Source organism: Myotis yumanensis, unplaced genomic scaffold, assembly GCF_028538775.1.
Source record: "Myotis yumanensis isolate MYYU_CA2020_CCGP unplaced genomic scaffold, mMyoYum1.0.hap1 SCAF_10, whole genome shotgun sequence".
NCBI lineage: Eukaryota > Metazoa > Chordata > Mammalia > Chiroptera > Vespertilionidae > Myotis > Myotis yumanensis.
In genome coordinates, this window is record NW_027223761.1 from 45,196,123 (window position 1) to 45,212,199 (window position 16,077).

General features: G+C 51.3%; 1 protein-coding gene across 7 annotated transcripts in view; it reads right to left on the reverse strand.

Annotated features, from left to right (window-relative positions):
• Positions 1–16,077, reverse strand: part of GDPD5 (glycerophosphodiester phosphodiesterase domain containing 5) — an 89,330-nt gene that overhangs the window by 56,882 nt on the left and 16,371 nt on the right. Inside the window, exon 2 of one of the 7 annotated variants that reach the window (XM_070425636.1) lies at positions 10,170–10,266. The exons of 5 other annotated variants lie outside the window; for them this stretch is intronic. The gene's annotated coding sequence lies outside the window, so the exon portion shown is untranslated. Of the gene's footprint in view, positions 1–3,298; positions 3,408–10,169; positions 10,267–16,077 lie in introns of those variants that run through there. One more of the 7 variants, XM_070425639.1, reaches the window with a different exon arrangement.

Below are 16,077 nucleotides of genomic sequence, written 5' to 3' on the forward strand. Positions count from 1 at the left end.
CAGGCAGAGGGTGGCACGGCCGGGGCTGCCTCCACCCCCTCCTTGGCTTCCCAGCACGAGGCCAGCGGGAGCCTGTGAGTCACCTGAAGGAAGTACTCAGCCCCAAACAGGAAGTGGCTCTTCAAACAGAAACCCCCTGTCGGATCTCCCCAGGGCCCTGTGGTGGGGGGCCTGGGTAGCAGAGTCTGATGAAGGGAAGTTGGTTGGGACAGTCAGATTTTTACCTGGAACTCAAACACGGCACCCATCCTCCCGCGGTGAAACCCCTGTGCGATCTTAGGTACATCAGCCGCCTTCTCTGAGCCTCAATCCCCTCACCTGTAGGATCATGGGGCTGTGCTACAAGACTGTGATGGCCTAGCATTCTACAATGAAATGAAGAATTGGAAGAAGTGAATACGGGCTTTAAATAAATGGACAAATGCATATACAGATATGAGTGAATGCCGATACCTAGATTTAAACTCCAGCTCTGGCCATCCTTGACCCTAAACCAGAATAAGTGGGTTGGAAACTCATTATTTTACTTTTTATTCGTCTTTCTTAAATGTATGTACAGCTCACATTTATTCCAATGTTAAATATTAGAAATAGCCCTAACTGGTTTGGCTCAGTGGATAGAACGTCGGCCTGCGGACTCAAGGGTCCCAGGTTCGATTCCGGTCAAGGGCATGTACCATGGTTGTGGGCACATACCCAGTAGGGAGTGTGCAGGAGGCAGCTGATTGATGTTTCTCTCTCATCCATGTTTCTAACTCTCTATCCCTCTCCTTCCTCTCTGTAAAAAAATCAATAAAATATGTTTAAAAAAAATATTAGAAATAATTTGGGTCCCTATTTATAATTTTGGTGATGGTTTTGTGACCAGAAATATGCTGTAGGAACTTAACTCTTTTTTATATCAACTAGCCTATGCCAAAGTTGGCTTGGATATATGTCGTTTCACTTAAAGTGGTAGTTTCTAAGAGCCTGTAAACAGCATTAAGTGAAGACTTGACCTCATCTGTTTCCCAGTAATGCTGGGCATCCTTTTACTGGGCGGGGGAGGGGGCTTTTTCTCCCTCTTCCAATTTGTGGTCCTAAAAGTACTTGTGAATTAGTGTTATTCACCGTTAATGCGCTCGGTGGCTGTGGAACATCTTATGGTCCAGGAGTCCCCCCTTACCTGCGGTTTCACTTTCCACAGTTTTAGTTATCTATGGTCAACCATGGTCCAAAATTATTAAATAGAAAATCCCCGAAATCAACAATTCATGAGTTTTAAATCGCTCTCCATTCTGGGCAGCATGATGAAATGCCACAGGGTCCCACTCCATCTGGCCCTGGACATCCATCATCCCTTCGTCCATGCTTTGTGCGCACTGTCTAGGCTCCCTACCCTTAGTCACTTAGCAGCCCTCTAGCCATTACAGTATCGCAGTGCTTGTGTTCAAGTAACCATATTTCACTTAATAAAGTGCAAGAGCAGTGATGCTGGAAATTCAGATATGCCCAACAGAAGCCATAAAACGCTTCCTTTAAATTAAAAGGTGAAAGTTCTCAACTTAATAAGAAAAAAAAAAAAAGTCATGCTGCTTTGTGCTAGTTTGCTGAAGAGAGATCACATTCACATAACTTTTATTGCAACATAGTGTTATACTTGTCCTATTTTATTATTGGTTATTGTTATTAATATCTTACTGTGCCTAATTTGTAAATTAAACTTTATCATGGGTACATATGTATAAGAAAAAGTATAGTATATATACTTGAGCAACACAGGTTTGGAAAAAATCCCATAAGCGACATGGACACACACAGTTCAAATCTGTGTTGTTCAAGAGTCAACTGTATTTTCAATCTGCAGCTGGGAATCTGCGTACGCGAAGGCCGACTTAAGTTATAGGTGGATTTTTTATTGCGCAGGGGTCAGTGCCCCGAACCCTCAAGTTGTTCAGGGTCAGTTGTATAGGGCCTGGTGCTATCCGTGGTGTCAGGCATCCGCTGGGGGTCTTGGAATGCATCCCCTGTGACTAAGGGGGACTATTATCCTTAACAACGCCTATTACTCAAATCAATGTGACATGAAGTATGATACTAATTCTTTATGTTGGCAACTAGATGAACATTAAACACTAGAACAACCTGGCGGCCGGGGCTACCAGCCTGGGAGCCAGAGGCTGCTGGGCCCTCCCACCGGGTCCCCTCACAGATACGGCTGGAATGTAAGGGACTTTCAGGGGCACCAGGTCTGTGGGAGGTGCCGGGCAAGTCATGGTCACTGCCCTCGAGGGCATTTGAGTTGCTCCGGACGCTGCACGTATAGAGCACTTTCTAAAAGGCAGACTCCGGGGAAGGCAGGGCGGCTGGCAACTGAGCTGATGATGTTCAGCTGAAATGACCAGCACGGGTGGCCTAAGCCCCACAAAAGGGAGAGCCGGTGGGCAGGGAGTGGACAGGCAGGCCTGGCCCAAAATTTGCAGAGCCCAGAACAAAAATATAAATAGAGGTCTCCATATCTTTGTCAGATATTTGAAACTGTTAAATAAAATCGTTTGATTTCCCCACCTTGACAAATATGTCTGCATAAGGAAAGGTGAAATATGCATGTAAAGTGATGGTTTTATATGACTGAAAGTGACAAAATATCAAGGAAGACGGAATTTAATTATTATTACACAGCTGGATGTTTTGATGGTGGGCTGGTGATGTTCGGATGAGTAATGAGACAGAGTTCATACATTATTTCATAAAATATACATTATTGCCTTCATTTTAGCAAGATCACTCTATTTATATTGTTATAGCGATGATCTGCACATCATTTGAAAATGCTGTATTGATGGTAGTAATCTAAAGGGTCAAAACTAAAATGCAACTATTTAAAGAGTACAGAATTTTATTATTTTTTTTCCCCATCAAAAAATGTAAATTAAAGTAAATGTAAAGAAAGAAAAATTTATATTCTTAAAAATTGTTTTTCTTGGAAATATTATGGAAATTAAAACTATACCCATCATAATGAACAAATAACAGTTTTAAAATAAAATTATTTAAATAGAGATTAAATATTCAAATTTTTAAAGATTTTATAAATATTGGGGGGAAATTCAAATTCTGTACCCAGCCACCAGGCTAGGTGAATGACCTATGGGCTCCCATAGCTGTTTTCTCCTCCTCTGCACCCCTACACAGTCCACCTCTACCCAGCCCGCCTCCTGCCCCCTTACTCTGAGCCTACTGGTCACAGTGATCCGTGCTAAAGCCCAGAATGCACCCTTAGCCCCCTGCCATCCGGGATGACAAATCTCCACATTACCTTCTTTCCTAGCATCTTTCACAAAGAGCTTCCAGAGGCCAGGAGCTGGATTCCGGAGGCGGCAGGGGTGCTGAGGAGAGAGCAGGAGGCTGAGAGCCGGGAGATCTGGGTTCTCAGCCTGCAGTGGCCACTGGAAGGCAGGTCAGCCTCCTCTCTAGGCTTACAGTCCTCATTGGTCAGATGGGGATTCTGCAACCAGCCCGGAGTGCCTCATGGGATGACTGGAGGAGCCCAGCGATGGGGACATGGCAGGGCTTTGTAAACTGTAAACGCTGAGCCATGTGACCAGGGCCTAACTCCATCTCTCTTGTGTTTCCTACTCAGCCTGGCACATGCCGAGCCCATCTACTGTGCCACGGCGCACCACTTATGGAGGGCTGGCCATAGCCTCGCACAAGGCCAAGATTCTCTGTCTGCCCTCTCACTTACTCCTGCCGGCCTCCCATTGCAACACATTCTACAGATGACAAAACGGAGGCTCAAGGGGGTCTGGGTCCCTTGCTCAAGGGCACAGCTAAGCCAGTGGCAGAGCCAGGATTCATACTCTGACTCCCAAACGAGCCTAGACAACATAAACCAGTCACCAATACACATTTCCTAAGCTCTCTCGTGTGCCAGGGGAGGACGTGAGGTCCCGTGGACAGACAGAGCTTTTGCTGAAGGGGACTAGGGACTAATGGTGCACAGATGCGAGCTAGGGCGTGAACAAAGGAGGTGGGAGCCAGGGGAGGGACACCAGAGGGACTTGCTGAAGGATCAAAGCCATCTTCCAGCCTAACCCAGTGGGGGGACCCCCCACGGGCAGCAACAAATACCTGGGAGTGAGCAAACTTGCTTCCCCTGCACCCACCACCCTGGCCAGCCACTCCCAGCCTGCTCTGGGGCCACCTCCATCTGTCTCCCCTCATCCCAGACCCCAGGCTTCAGAATAGGGCACAGCCTTACCTTAAGCCTGGAGAAAGCAGGACCCTACCCATCTGAGCGCAGAACCCCTTACTTAGTAGGTGCTTAATAAACGGTTGTCAGATGAACTAATGACTAAATAGCAGTGACTGTCCCCTCGGGTGCCTGGTTCTGTTCATCCTGGCCACTGGGAGCTTAGTTCAGGTTCTGGGTCAGATGTGGGCAGGGGGCCAGGGCACATGAAGGGTAAGGTGCTCATGTAACCCATGAGCAGATCCTGGCCCTTTCACTTCCACACTTGTGCTGTGTGATCACAGGCAAATCACTTCACCTCTCTGGGTATCAGTCACACGGGGATTAACGCTGCGCTGATATCATCTGATTTAGGTGAGCGCATACAAAACTCTGGTTAGGAACATGGCGCACTGAGACTCAAAGAGCAAAGGTGACTTGGCCAAAGTCAAACCGCATGTGATGGAGTCTGGACCAGAACCGAGGCCTGTCATGCTCTGCAGAGCTAAACCACAGAGGCCTGAGTGGGGAGACCAGATCATGGGTGACCTTCCTTGTGATATCATGGGGTGGGGGGGAGGCCAGAGAGGGGTTGGGTCAGATTCCATCAGGGCCAACCCAGGCTGACATCACCAGTTAAAGTCATCAGAGTCCTGGAAGCACAACTTCCATTTGTTCATCCCTGAGACACAACTTCTGAAGTGATCCCTCAGCACTTTCTATTGGAAAAAGCATAGGAGACACACTGGGCTGGGCTGGGCTGGGCTGGGAAGAAAAGCCAGATTCAGTTGAAGTGGGAATGGGCCCCAGGGGCCTCCATGGCCTCCATTTCCTCCACAGGGCTCCGTGCCTCCATGGCCCTGACCTAATCTCTGCCTTTGGGCCCTGTGCCATCCCCTGCTCGTCACCAACCCACACTGGGCTCTGTGCACGCAGAGGTGAGGGTGGTGCACAGGCAGACTTCTCTGGAGGGGCTATGGCAGGGCACTGGCCCAGCCTGGCAGAGTTGGGGAGACTGCCCTCAACCAAGTTGTGGGAAGAACCTGGGGGCTGGGGCCCAGTCGGCTGGGCTGGGGAGTTCGGTGGGGATCTGCCTCTAGAAGCTGAGAAACTGTGAGTAGCTGGGGCTCGGGGAGCAAAGGGGACACAGGGGAGCTCTCAGAGGCCCTGCCTCTCGCTGACCACACAACCCCAGGACACCATTTGGCAGCCCTCTTTCTAACAGGTGAGACGCGCTGCGGCTGACTGCTGCTTCCTCCGTGCCAGATTCTGCATCACCAGCGCCGTATACACTTTATCACACATAATCCGCACACTGATCCTCAGGAGAGGCTCTGTCGTGCTGCGCCCTGTCTCTTGGGACCTCTTACCATTCTGGGGCACACTGGCTTGTGTGGTCCTGTCCAGCAGCCAACACCTGCACAGGTGCGTGAGTGACTGGCCTCGGGCTCTTGGAATGCCCTTGCCTGCAGCCCAGTGGTCCCCCAGGCGCCCCTTTACCAGTACCTGGTGGGTGGAGGTCTAAGTCCCGCGCCCTTGCCCTTGCCCTTGCCCCTGACACAGCTCTGGCTGCGTGTCCGGAGAGCGCTGGGAACTAAGCTAAGTTCCCCTCAAGGGGTTTGTCCTGAAATCACATTCTTGCTTCTCCTCTTTCTGGTTCTTTTTCCTATTCCCATAGCAGGTTTGTTTTTTTTTTTCTTTCCTGGAAAACTTCTGATATGAGTCATTCTGACATAAATCCTGGTCTCAGGGTCTATTTCTATATCACCCAACCGATGAGGTAAGTGCCATTAATTCTCCCATTTCAGAGACGAGAAAAGTGAGGCTCAGAGACAGAGTTGTCAAGGATCCCCTGTGGCAAGACTTGAACAGGGGTCAGCCCAGTGCAAAGCCTGAGGCCTGAGCCCTGCCCACCAGCATCATCTGAGCCTGTTTACATCCTCGAGTGCCTTCCATCCTGGCCATCTGAGCTAACTTTCTTTCTTTTTTTATTGGAAGGAAAGCAGGAGAACCAGTGGATGGTCCAAGGGGGATGACTAAGTCCTCAGATTCCTCTGTTGGCTCGCATACTGTTTTGGTCAACCCTTGTGAATCAGGGCGGGTCTGACATTCTGGGAATGCAGGGAGACTTCAAACCGGCTTCATGAAAACAAGTTGTAAAAACACTGGCCGCCACTCAAAGTGGCCGGCTGATGGGTTTGGCTCCAGAGAGCTGGGTTGAACAAGTTCACCAGGAGGGAACACATAGCAGGAAAGATTTAGGCTAGATCCAGAGGAAGAACTTCCCCGTCACTGGGAGCTGAGCCAGGGATGGGATAAGGCATGGCCTCTTTGGAAGCAGACCAATCCATGTCCTCACCTTCCCAGGCCTTTCTCGTTTGAAGCATTTACGAAGCCATTTTGGTGAGCACTGGAGACATAAAACCACCGCAGGCCAAGCCCGCCCAGCCCTGAGCTTCTACCACTGACCTGGGACCTAGTTTATGAGGATGCTCTGACTTTGTGCAGCTCCTGCCTCCTAGGAGGTCCAAAGTCTCCACAGGTGAGGGCCCTGCATCCTCCCCACACCTAGTAGACAGAGGCCCTGGAGCCTGTTGGAGCTCAGGGCAGGACTGAGAGCCACCGTGCCACCGCCTGTGCTCCTACTTTCCACAACCATCCCTCCAGCAAGAGCTACCTCCCCTGGGAGCCCTCCTTGATGCAGAGGCCTATGGCGGATGCTCACAGATGAGGCCTCTCCCTGCACCCCTGCCTCCTACATCTCCTCTCCCCTCTCCCGGCAGCACAAAACAGGCCGGAGTCTCACCCAGTGTGTCCCCCTCCACCCTTCCCAGCACTCCCTTTCCTTCCTTCCTTTTCATCCCAACTTCTCAAAGAGTTGTCTACACTCATGTTTCCACTTCCTCCCTTCCAGTTGCTGCAAAACCAACTACTCTCTGTTCCCAAGTTCAGTCATGAGCTCCATGTGAGTAAGCTCAACGGACAGCTTCCAATCCTCCCTGACACTGTGGACCTCACCTTCCTTCCATGGCTTCCAGAACACCAGTTGCTCTGGTTCCCCTATTCCCTCTTCGTCAGCCTCCCCCTCCCCCAAGCTGGCTTCTCTCTCTGTCCAGGACCCATGCTGCTGCTCTTTATCCTGAGTGAGCCCTGTCCCCTCCCTTGTCCTTCACACTCTCCTTGGGCGATATCATCCACCACTCGTCTCTGCCTGGACCAAGCTCAAGGCCAGTATACCCAATGAACCTCAGGTCATCCCACCCTGGACATCCCAGAGGAATCACACCCCCATAGTGGCCAAATAGGAACCCATCCCATCCCCCTAAACCTGCTCCTCCCTTTCCCATCTCAAGCCACCTGGAGATGCCCACCACTCCACCTAAAGCCCCCTCCCAGCTACCCTCAACAGCCAATGCTTCTTCAGAGGGAGGTCGTGACTGGGAACATGATTTCAAGGAAAGAAAAGAAGGGCTAGCAGCTGTGTGGCCCTGGGGAAGTCACCTCGTCCCTCTGAGCCATGGTTTTCTCATCTGTAAAAGGAGGAGAACACAGAGCCCAGCAGGGTTGGCCGAGGATTAGGTGAACTCACCAGTGCTGAGTTCTCTCTCTCTGGTGCCTGGGAAAGGGAACTGCCGAGGACACTCAGAAGGGACATTTGAGCTGTGACTGGGAGGCAAGGCAGGATGAGGGCGGGGAAGAAGGAGGGATCTTGATCCTAAAAGCTCTGAGCTGTGGCTGGGCAGGTACAGCCCTCCTCTTGCATATGAGAAGGGGCCCAAGGGAAAGATTGGGATGGGGAGGGTCTAACAGGGAGGCATCCTGCCCCTTAAGAGCACCTGTTCCCACCTGAACTGGACGCAGCCCTCAGTGCCACGGCACCTGGCTGCAGCCACATGAAGGGCCTGAGACTGGCTCCTTTACTATGGGATTTGGAGCAAGTCACTGAGCCTCAGTTTCTCCATCGGTGAGGTGAGGGGAGCTGGATATTACAACCCCCAGGATCTGTTCCATTTGGACCCTGCAGGCCTGCAGAGTAGGGAGGGGTGTTGGAAGGGGAGACCATTAGGGTGCAAGAGCTATTCTCCACAGATCGGGCAGGGAGCAGAGAAGGCCCTGCCTGCTAACCCAGGGTTGGCTGCCAGGCTCCTCCACGCCAGTCTTCCAAGACAGTCACCCTCCAGCCCTCCTGCCTTCCCCTGCAGGAGAGCTGCTCCGAGCAGAGAAAAATCACAAAGCATCATACTAGAAATGAGGGAAAGCAAGCCAGGGTGGGTATGCATATCACATGCAAAGCTGGCACAAATGCCCCAGGCAAACACCTGGGTTTGAGTCCCATCATGCCTGACCTCTCCCTATTCCCCCGTAAGTCCACTCCTTATTCCCCACTAAAGTGGTCCAATACCTCCCCATCCTGCTGATGCCGCTTCAGAAGTGGCTCCTCATTAGAGCACTCCAGCCCTTCACATGGCTGCCTGAGGAAAAGCTAAGGACTCCCTGCGACCTGTAGGATCAAACCCTGTTTGCAAAAAGCTTTTCTTCTCCTGCCTCAGTTCACCTTCCTGGCCTCCCCCAGCTCCCCTCAGGGGAGCTCCAGCCACCCGGAGCTAAGTCCCTGCCCCCAGGAACTCAACTCAACAACTCCACACCCTTACACAGCGAGTTCAAGTTTGCTCTGCAAGGAATGCCTCCTCACTTGTCTCTGCTTGGTGAACTCCTATAGATCCCTCAATACCCAAATGGGAAATGCTGCAGTTCAGTGAATAGGCTTCTGTAGTAGGAGGCAGGTCCTAAAGTCAGCACATGACAGTAAATTACATATGCTCAAAATCACCCTTATTTTTGACTATATATACAACTACCTCTTATATGCAATGCCTAGGCGCTGTTCTAGACAGTTCCCGTGTTTTGACTCATCTAATTCTCACGACTGTGGCAGATTGTATTCCCAAACACTTCTGCAGTAACATTTCCCTTCCCACTTGCTCTTTTTACAATAGCTCTGACACTCTTCTCATGGAGAGCCAGGGTCTATGTCACCCCCACTTGAATCTGGGGTTGGGGACTAATGGCTGGAGCGACACTACAAGACTTCCAAGGCCAGGTCATCAAAGGTGATGCTGCTTCTGCCTCCTTCACTGGAACATTCCCGCTGGAGCCCTGAGCCACTATGTATACCATCTGACTGCTCGGAGGCTGCCAGGCTGTGAGGAAGCCATGGAGGAGCAAAGCCCCAAGACTACAGGACAGTGAGTTTCAGGGTGATTTGTTATGTAACCATAGTAACTAGAACATCATTATCCCCCACTTAGAGAAGAATCAGACGCATAGAGAGCTTAAGCAACTTGCCCAAGGTCACAGAGCTAGTAACTGGCAGAGCCAGGATTTGAACCCAGGCAATTTGGTCCCAGAATCCACACTGTTCGCTATCATGCCTTACTAACCGCCTCCACGGATTGTCTCCAGGCTCACAGCAAGCCCCAGGGAGTGGTGCAGAATAAATGACTGAGGGAAGGAATAAGCAAAGGAAAATTTAATGAACAAAAGCTGAGAATGACCTCCCAGGTGCAATACAGGGAACTTAGACAAGCCCGCATAATGCAAATGAGTTTGACTCGAGCTCCTCATACTGGGGCAGCTCCACTGTCCATAGCCATGGGCTAAGGTGATGATCAGAGGTGCCTGGTGGATGCCACCTGCCTGTGCCCATCAGAGATGAGCCCAAGATGCCCGCTACCCACAACTCTACATGCTGCAGAATTAGACACAGGCCCCTGGAGAGCCAGTCCCTTCTAAGCTTGAGCCCTGTGGATCCTGGGGACGGCACCAGGAAGGTCCCCAGGCTGCGAGGCTGGAGATCTGGGTTTAATCCTGGCATGGCCATTGACTGTGAATTTGGGCTAGTCCCTGCCCCTCTTTAGGCCTAGGTGCTCTTCAGCTGCATTGTTCTAAGACTCACCGGATGCTGAGCTGGCCTCATGGATGGGGGTCGAGGTGAGCTTGGGTATGTGGGTCCAATGATCCACAGTCCTATAAACCCCCAAAGGGATCTGTCCCTAGAAGGAAAGCGGATAATGAGAACAAATCCTACCTACCATTCCCTGGGAGCTTGCTATGTGCCAGGCGTTTCTGTATGCACAATATCAATCCTTGCCAACAACCCCATTAGACACATTAGCAAGTGATGAAGGACTCAAACTCGAAACTCAAGTGATGCTGGAAGCCAGGGTCCAACCCAGGCCCATTCAACTGCCAAATTCCCACCCCCTTCACAATAGCAAGAGGTAGAAGCCACCCAAGTGTCCAACAACAAACAAATGAATAAACAAAATCTGGTCTATGCACGCAATGGAATATTACTCAACCACAACAAAAGAAGGACATCTCGTCACATGCTATAACCACGTAGCAAACATGGATGAACCTGGAGGACATTGTGCTAAGTGAAATGAGCCAGGCACAAAAGGACAAATACTGCATGCTTCTATGTATATGAGGTATCCAAAGCAGTCAAAGTCATAGAAACAGAAAGTAGAATGGTGGTTGCCAGGAGATGGTGGGGGTGGAGGAAGGAATTGTTGTTTAATGAGTATAGAGTTTCAGTTTTGCAAGATGAAAAAATTCTGTGAACTTCTGTGAAACAATGTGAACACAGTTAACACGACTGAGCTGCACACAAAAAAATGATTAAGATGGTGAATTTTGTGTTATGTGCTTTTTACCACAGTTTAAAAAAATGTCCCATTCTTGGGGTAGAAAGAGATTAGGAGGGGTATTAGGGAGAGGAGTCCAAGCAGGCTTTACAGAAAAGGGGGCACTGAGTTGAGCAGGATTTGGGTGAGCATAGATGAGTCTGGGGCACTGTAGACAGAGGTGCCAGCCTTTGGGCCCTGCCTCCCTCGCAGGACCCAGCTGACTCCATCTCCCAGCCCATCACAGGCCCTCCAGGTCTCCGCACAAAAGCAGTGCCCCACAGGGGAGCCGGCATTGGCCTGGACGAAGGGATTTCTTGAACACCTACTATGTGTTCCCAGGCCCATTTACTGTGTGACCTTGGGCCAGTCCCTGTCCTTCTGGGGCCTCAGTCTTCCCATCTAGACTCACAGAAGGTGACTCAGAATTCCTTTCCATTCTCACACTGGGAATAATCTCTGAGGGGAGGGCGAGAGGGAGGCACCAGAGAGGAGGACCAGGAATCAGGAGCTGCCGCCTCATGATTTTGCCCGGAGCAGTTTCTTCCTACATCACAGAGGAAGTTTGGTTCCATTCCAACTCCACAGACAGGCATCTGTACCTGCTCTGTTTGTGATAGGATCATAATTCCTCTTCCCAACCCTGTGATGTTCCTCTTTCTAGTGGAATGGACTCCAGCATAAGGTAAAGCATGACTTATTGCACTGAGCGACTGCGTCCTCCATGCCCAGGGCTCCCTCTAAGGCAGTGACGGCGAACCTATGACACACGTCTCAGAGGTGACACGCGAACTCATTTTTTTGGTTGATTTTTCTTTGTTAAATGGCATTTAAATATATAAAATAAATATCAAAAATATAAGCCTTTGTTTTACTATGGTTGCAAATATCAAAAAATTTCTATATGTGACACGGCACCAGAGTTAAGTTAGGGTTTTTCAAAATGCTGACACACCGAGCTCAAAAGGTTCGCCATCACTGGTCTAAGGATTCTGACTCGCACCTCTTCCCGACTCAGGAATCTTTGCCCCCAAAAGTAATGAGGCGGGACAGTCCTTGGTTCCAACACCAGGTCTGCCATGTGCTAGCTGGATCTCAGGGTCCTCAACTGCATCGTGGGACTAGGACACCGCCCACAGCACCCTAGTGAGTGTTAGATGAGTCAAGGACACAAAACGCTGTGCTCAGGGTCTAGCATACCGTCGGCGCTTAATAAATGGCTGCCACCATTGGCTTTCTCCTTGAAGACAAAGCCATTTTCACCAATCTGTTCCTCTCAGAAGCCAGTTTGTTTGTTTGTTTGAACTCTTCCCAGAAGAGATTTTCCCCCAGGAATGCTGGTGATGATCCCCAGCCAGCCCCAGGGAGAAGAAGGGAGGAGCAATGAGCCTTACTCGATGGAAAAAAATCATCACGTGGAAATGAGAGAGAAGTCCAGGGAAAGCCCCGCAGCACCTCAACCCCCCTTCTCCTCCTCCACCCAGGAGGACCCACGATGGCACCAGATCCTTCTCGATAAGCTACCTAGGGCCTGGCTGGGAGGCCTGATATGATCAGGCTGCTACTTAAGTCACACAAAAGCCTTCTATTCTTAACTGAGCAGGGGCTAGTTCCTTCCCTGCAGCCCTCAGTGCTACCAGCCCCAGCAGTGTGGGCCTGGGGGGTGATCACAACCCGCAAGAAGATGGTAAGCATCCTGTGACCGGACTGAAGCCCGAGGCCCGCAGGAGGAGGCTGCAGGTGAGGCCCTGACACCAGGAATCCTTCTCTGGATTCCCTCCTGCCCAAGGCTGGTCAGCTGAGCACCACATGCTCTGGCAAGGGCTGACTGTGACATGTCAGGAACGTGCACATGGGCACTTGTCAGGGATACTCAGAGGCTAATTAGCCAGCTGTCCCAAGAAGGAAAGCAAACAAGGTGCCACTTGACTGTCCTCACGGAGCCTGCCTATCACCCGCATGGGGAACCCAGGCCTGGCTTCCTGAGCCACCGGCCTGCACCCCAGGCCTCCCACCCCAGACTCCATCAAGAACCTACTGTGTATCAGTTGCTTCTTTTTCCCCAGTAGAGTTTTTTCTTTTCTTAAATATATTGTTATTGGTTTCAGAGAGTAAGGGAGAGGGAGGGAGAGATAGAAACATCAATGATGAGAGAGAACCATTGACCAGCTGTCTCCTGTATGCCCTCCTCGAGCCCTCAACCCAGCATGTGCCCGACTGGGAATTGAACCACAACCTCCTGGTTCATAGGTCGATGCTCAACCACTGAGCCATGCCAGCTGGGCTCCCCAGTAGAGTTTTATAGATAATTTCTCATCTGAGTCTCACGGAGCTGAGAGTTAGGTATCCCTTACCTCCCTTTTCAGGTACAGGGAGATCAGGGACTTACCCTAGGTCAGTGGTCGGCAAACTGCGGCTTGCGAGCCACATGCGGCTCTTTGGCCCCTTGAGTGTGGCTCTTCCACAAAATACCGACTTCTGCGCATGGGCCACGAAGTTTCAATCACACCGTACGTGCGCGCCCGCACGTGGTATTTTGTGGAAGAGCCACACAAGGAGCCAAAGAGCCGCATGTGGCTCGCGAGCCGCAGTTTGCCGACCACAGCCTAGGTCATAGGCCACTATGTAGAGTCAGGACTCACACCCAGGACTGCCTGGCTGCACGGCTAAGCCTGGCCCCCGAGGGAGGTTCCCCCGCGCCCCAGGGATGTGGAGGGTCCTCTGCTGGAGTCATAGCTTGAGAACATATCCAAGCTGTTCTGACCATTCAAGGAGCTCAACAGAAATGCCCTCCTTCCTGCTTAGAGAGACCACAGGTGAAGTATCTAAAAAACCAATTTCTTTGCTCTCAGCTGGAATGAGATCCTCTCTGCAAACCAGTGGCCTACTATGTGTCAGGCACCCTATTGGGTGTCCCATCCACTGGGCAGTTTGATTTGACCTCACACCAACCTGGCAAGGTTGGCCTAGGCCAGGGGTCAGCAAACTCATGAGTCAACAGAGCCACATATCAACAGTACAACGACTGAAATTTCTTTTGAGAGCCAAATTTTTTAAACTTAAACTACATAGGTAGGTACATTGTTATTAACTTAATTAGGGTACTCCTAAGCTGGCCTTTGCTAAAAACATCCTCAATCTGATTGAGGTATGTTCGCTGAGGTCAACCCCTTCCAACTCTCCCATCGACACTCGTCTTGTATACTTGTTTCGTCTATCTCCTTTCGTTCATCCTCTCTATATGTCCAAACCATCTCAACATACCTTTCTCAAAATAGACTCACCCAGGCCGAAAACCGACTTCTGCGCATGGGCCACGAAGTTTCAATCGCACTGTACATGCGTGCCTGCAAGTGGTATTTTGTGGAAGAGCCACACTCAAGGGGCCAAAGAGCCACATGTGGCTCACCAGCCGCAGTTTGCCAACCACTGGACTAGGCTGAGCCTGAGGGTGACCATGTCAGAAATCCAAGGCCTGCTGGATCTGGGACAGGAACCCAGGTGTCGGGCCTTTTAAAGACGGTGAAGAATTGATGCACATTGGACTCTTTTCTCAATAAACTGCTCAAGTTTACACCGATCCTCCATTATACCCTGTGATGCCTCCAGGTACCAGCCGAGCTCAGCTGTTTGCCCTCAACCCCAACCCTGGTGGCTCTAGGACACCATCTGGGAGCCACTCAGTGGCATTGAGAGGGACCCACAGGTCTCTGGGGGAAAGGATGCTGGGCATAGCCCAGCCCTGCACCCTTTCACCCCATCCTGGGCAGGGCAGCTTTGACCAAGCACTATATGTGAGAGTTTCTAGGCCCCCCAGAGCAGGAGCCCCAGGCCCTGTTGAGATAAAGTCACATCCATGCCAGAAATCGGAGTTGCCCTGACTGACATTTCCTGGCACCAACTGGGAGGTAGAGGGGATGGAGAGGTGACAGCCTTGTTCTGCCCCCTCAGGCCCAGTGTCCCCCTCTCCCAATTCCCAGTTATGAGGGACACAGGCCAGAGTCCCCTGCATGTGGGCAAACCCTGTTGGACCCCAGCAGTACAGATAAGCTGGGGAGGGGGAATTCCTGACATGTGCTCCCCACACTTCCCCAGAGGCCAAACCTAATACCCTGCAGGCCTTTGGGATGCGGTTGGGGAGGAGGGTGGTCTCTGGTCCCAGGACCCAGCAGGCTGACTCTCTTGCTATTTAAACGTTCACAGAAACAGGAATGCAAAATACACCCTGATCTGCATGTGCAACTCGTACATAATTCATGGCCCTCCTATCGCTTTGGCCTGGATAAAATGAACCCAGCAGAAGTCACAGGGAGAACAGTGAGCCGTCACTAGGGAGCACTTCTGGGAAAGGGGTGAGTGGGCCAGAGGCCTGAGGGATTATGAAAACTGGACCAATAAATATAATTACCAAGAAGAACTGTTTCCATGCACGTGGGGTAAGTCAGTTTACTACGGGCTTTCACCAATTTTATCTCGTATCTTATGAAAGCCCAGTGTGGGAGTTAACTGTTGTTCCCACTTTACAGATAGGAAACCGAGGCTCAGAGGTGAAGCAAGTGGCCCATTTTCACCGAGAAAAGAAGCAGAACTTCCTACCCCACACCAAGCTGGGGCATGCGCACAACCCTGAACCCCAGCCTGGTTTCACGGCCCTGTCCCCCAAATCACATCTGAGCCACCAGCAAGGACACCAGGGCACTTCACCCTGAGCTCAGAGGGCCAACTGCTGAAGGAAGAAAGAACATAGAGCCAGCCTGACCCCCACCCAGCAAACGGGCTGCCCCCACCCAGGGTCCACTAGGGCCGCCCAGCGGATCCGGAGGCTCAGGGGGATGGGGGGGGGGGGGGGGGGGGGGGACAGGGGAACAGTCTGACCTTCCCCTGCACACATGCAAGAATCCCTGAGAGTCCTTTAGAGCTGACAGGGTGGGCTGGGTGACCAGACCCAAGCATGAGGAACTCAGGGTCCGGAGAGGGGAAGGACTTGTCCCAGGTCCCACAGTGGAAGAGTCCAGTGAGTCCACAAACCTACCAGGGGCCAGCCAGGTGCTGCGGATGAATGTGAAATGGTCTGGCCTTCAAGGCACTCCCAGTCAGGTAGGCACCCACTCGGCCAGTGTTCGGACCTCAGGATCTGCCCCAGCCAGCTCCCCCAGCCCAACTTCAAAGACACCC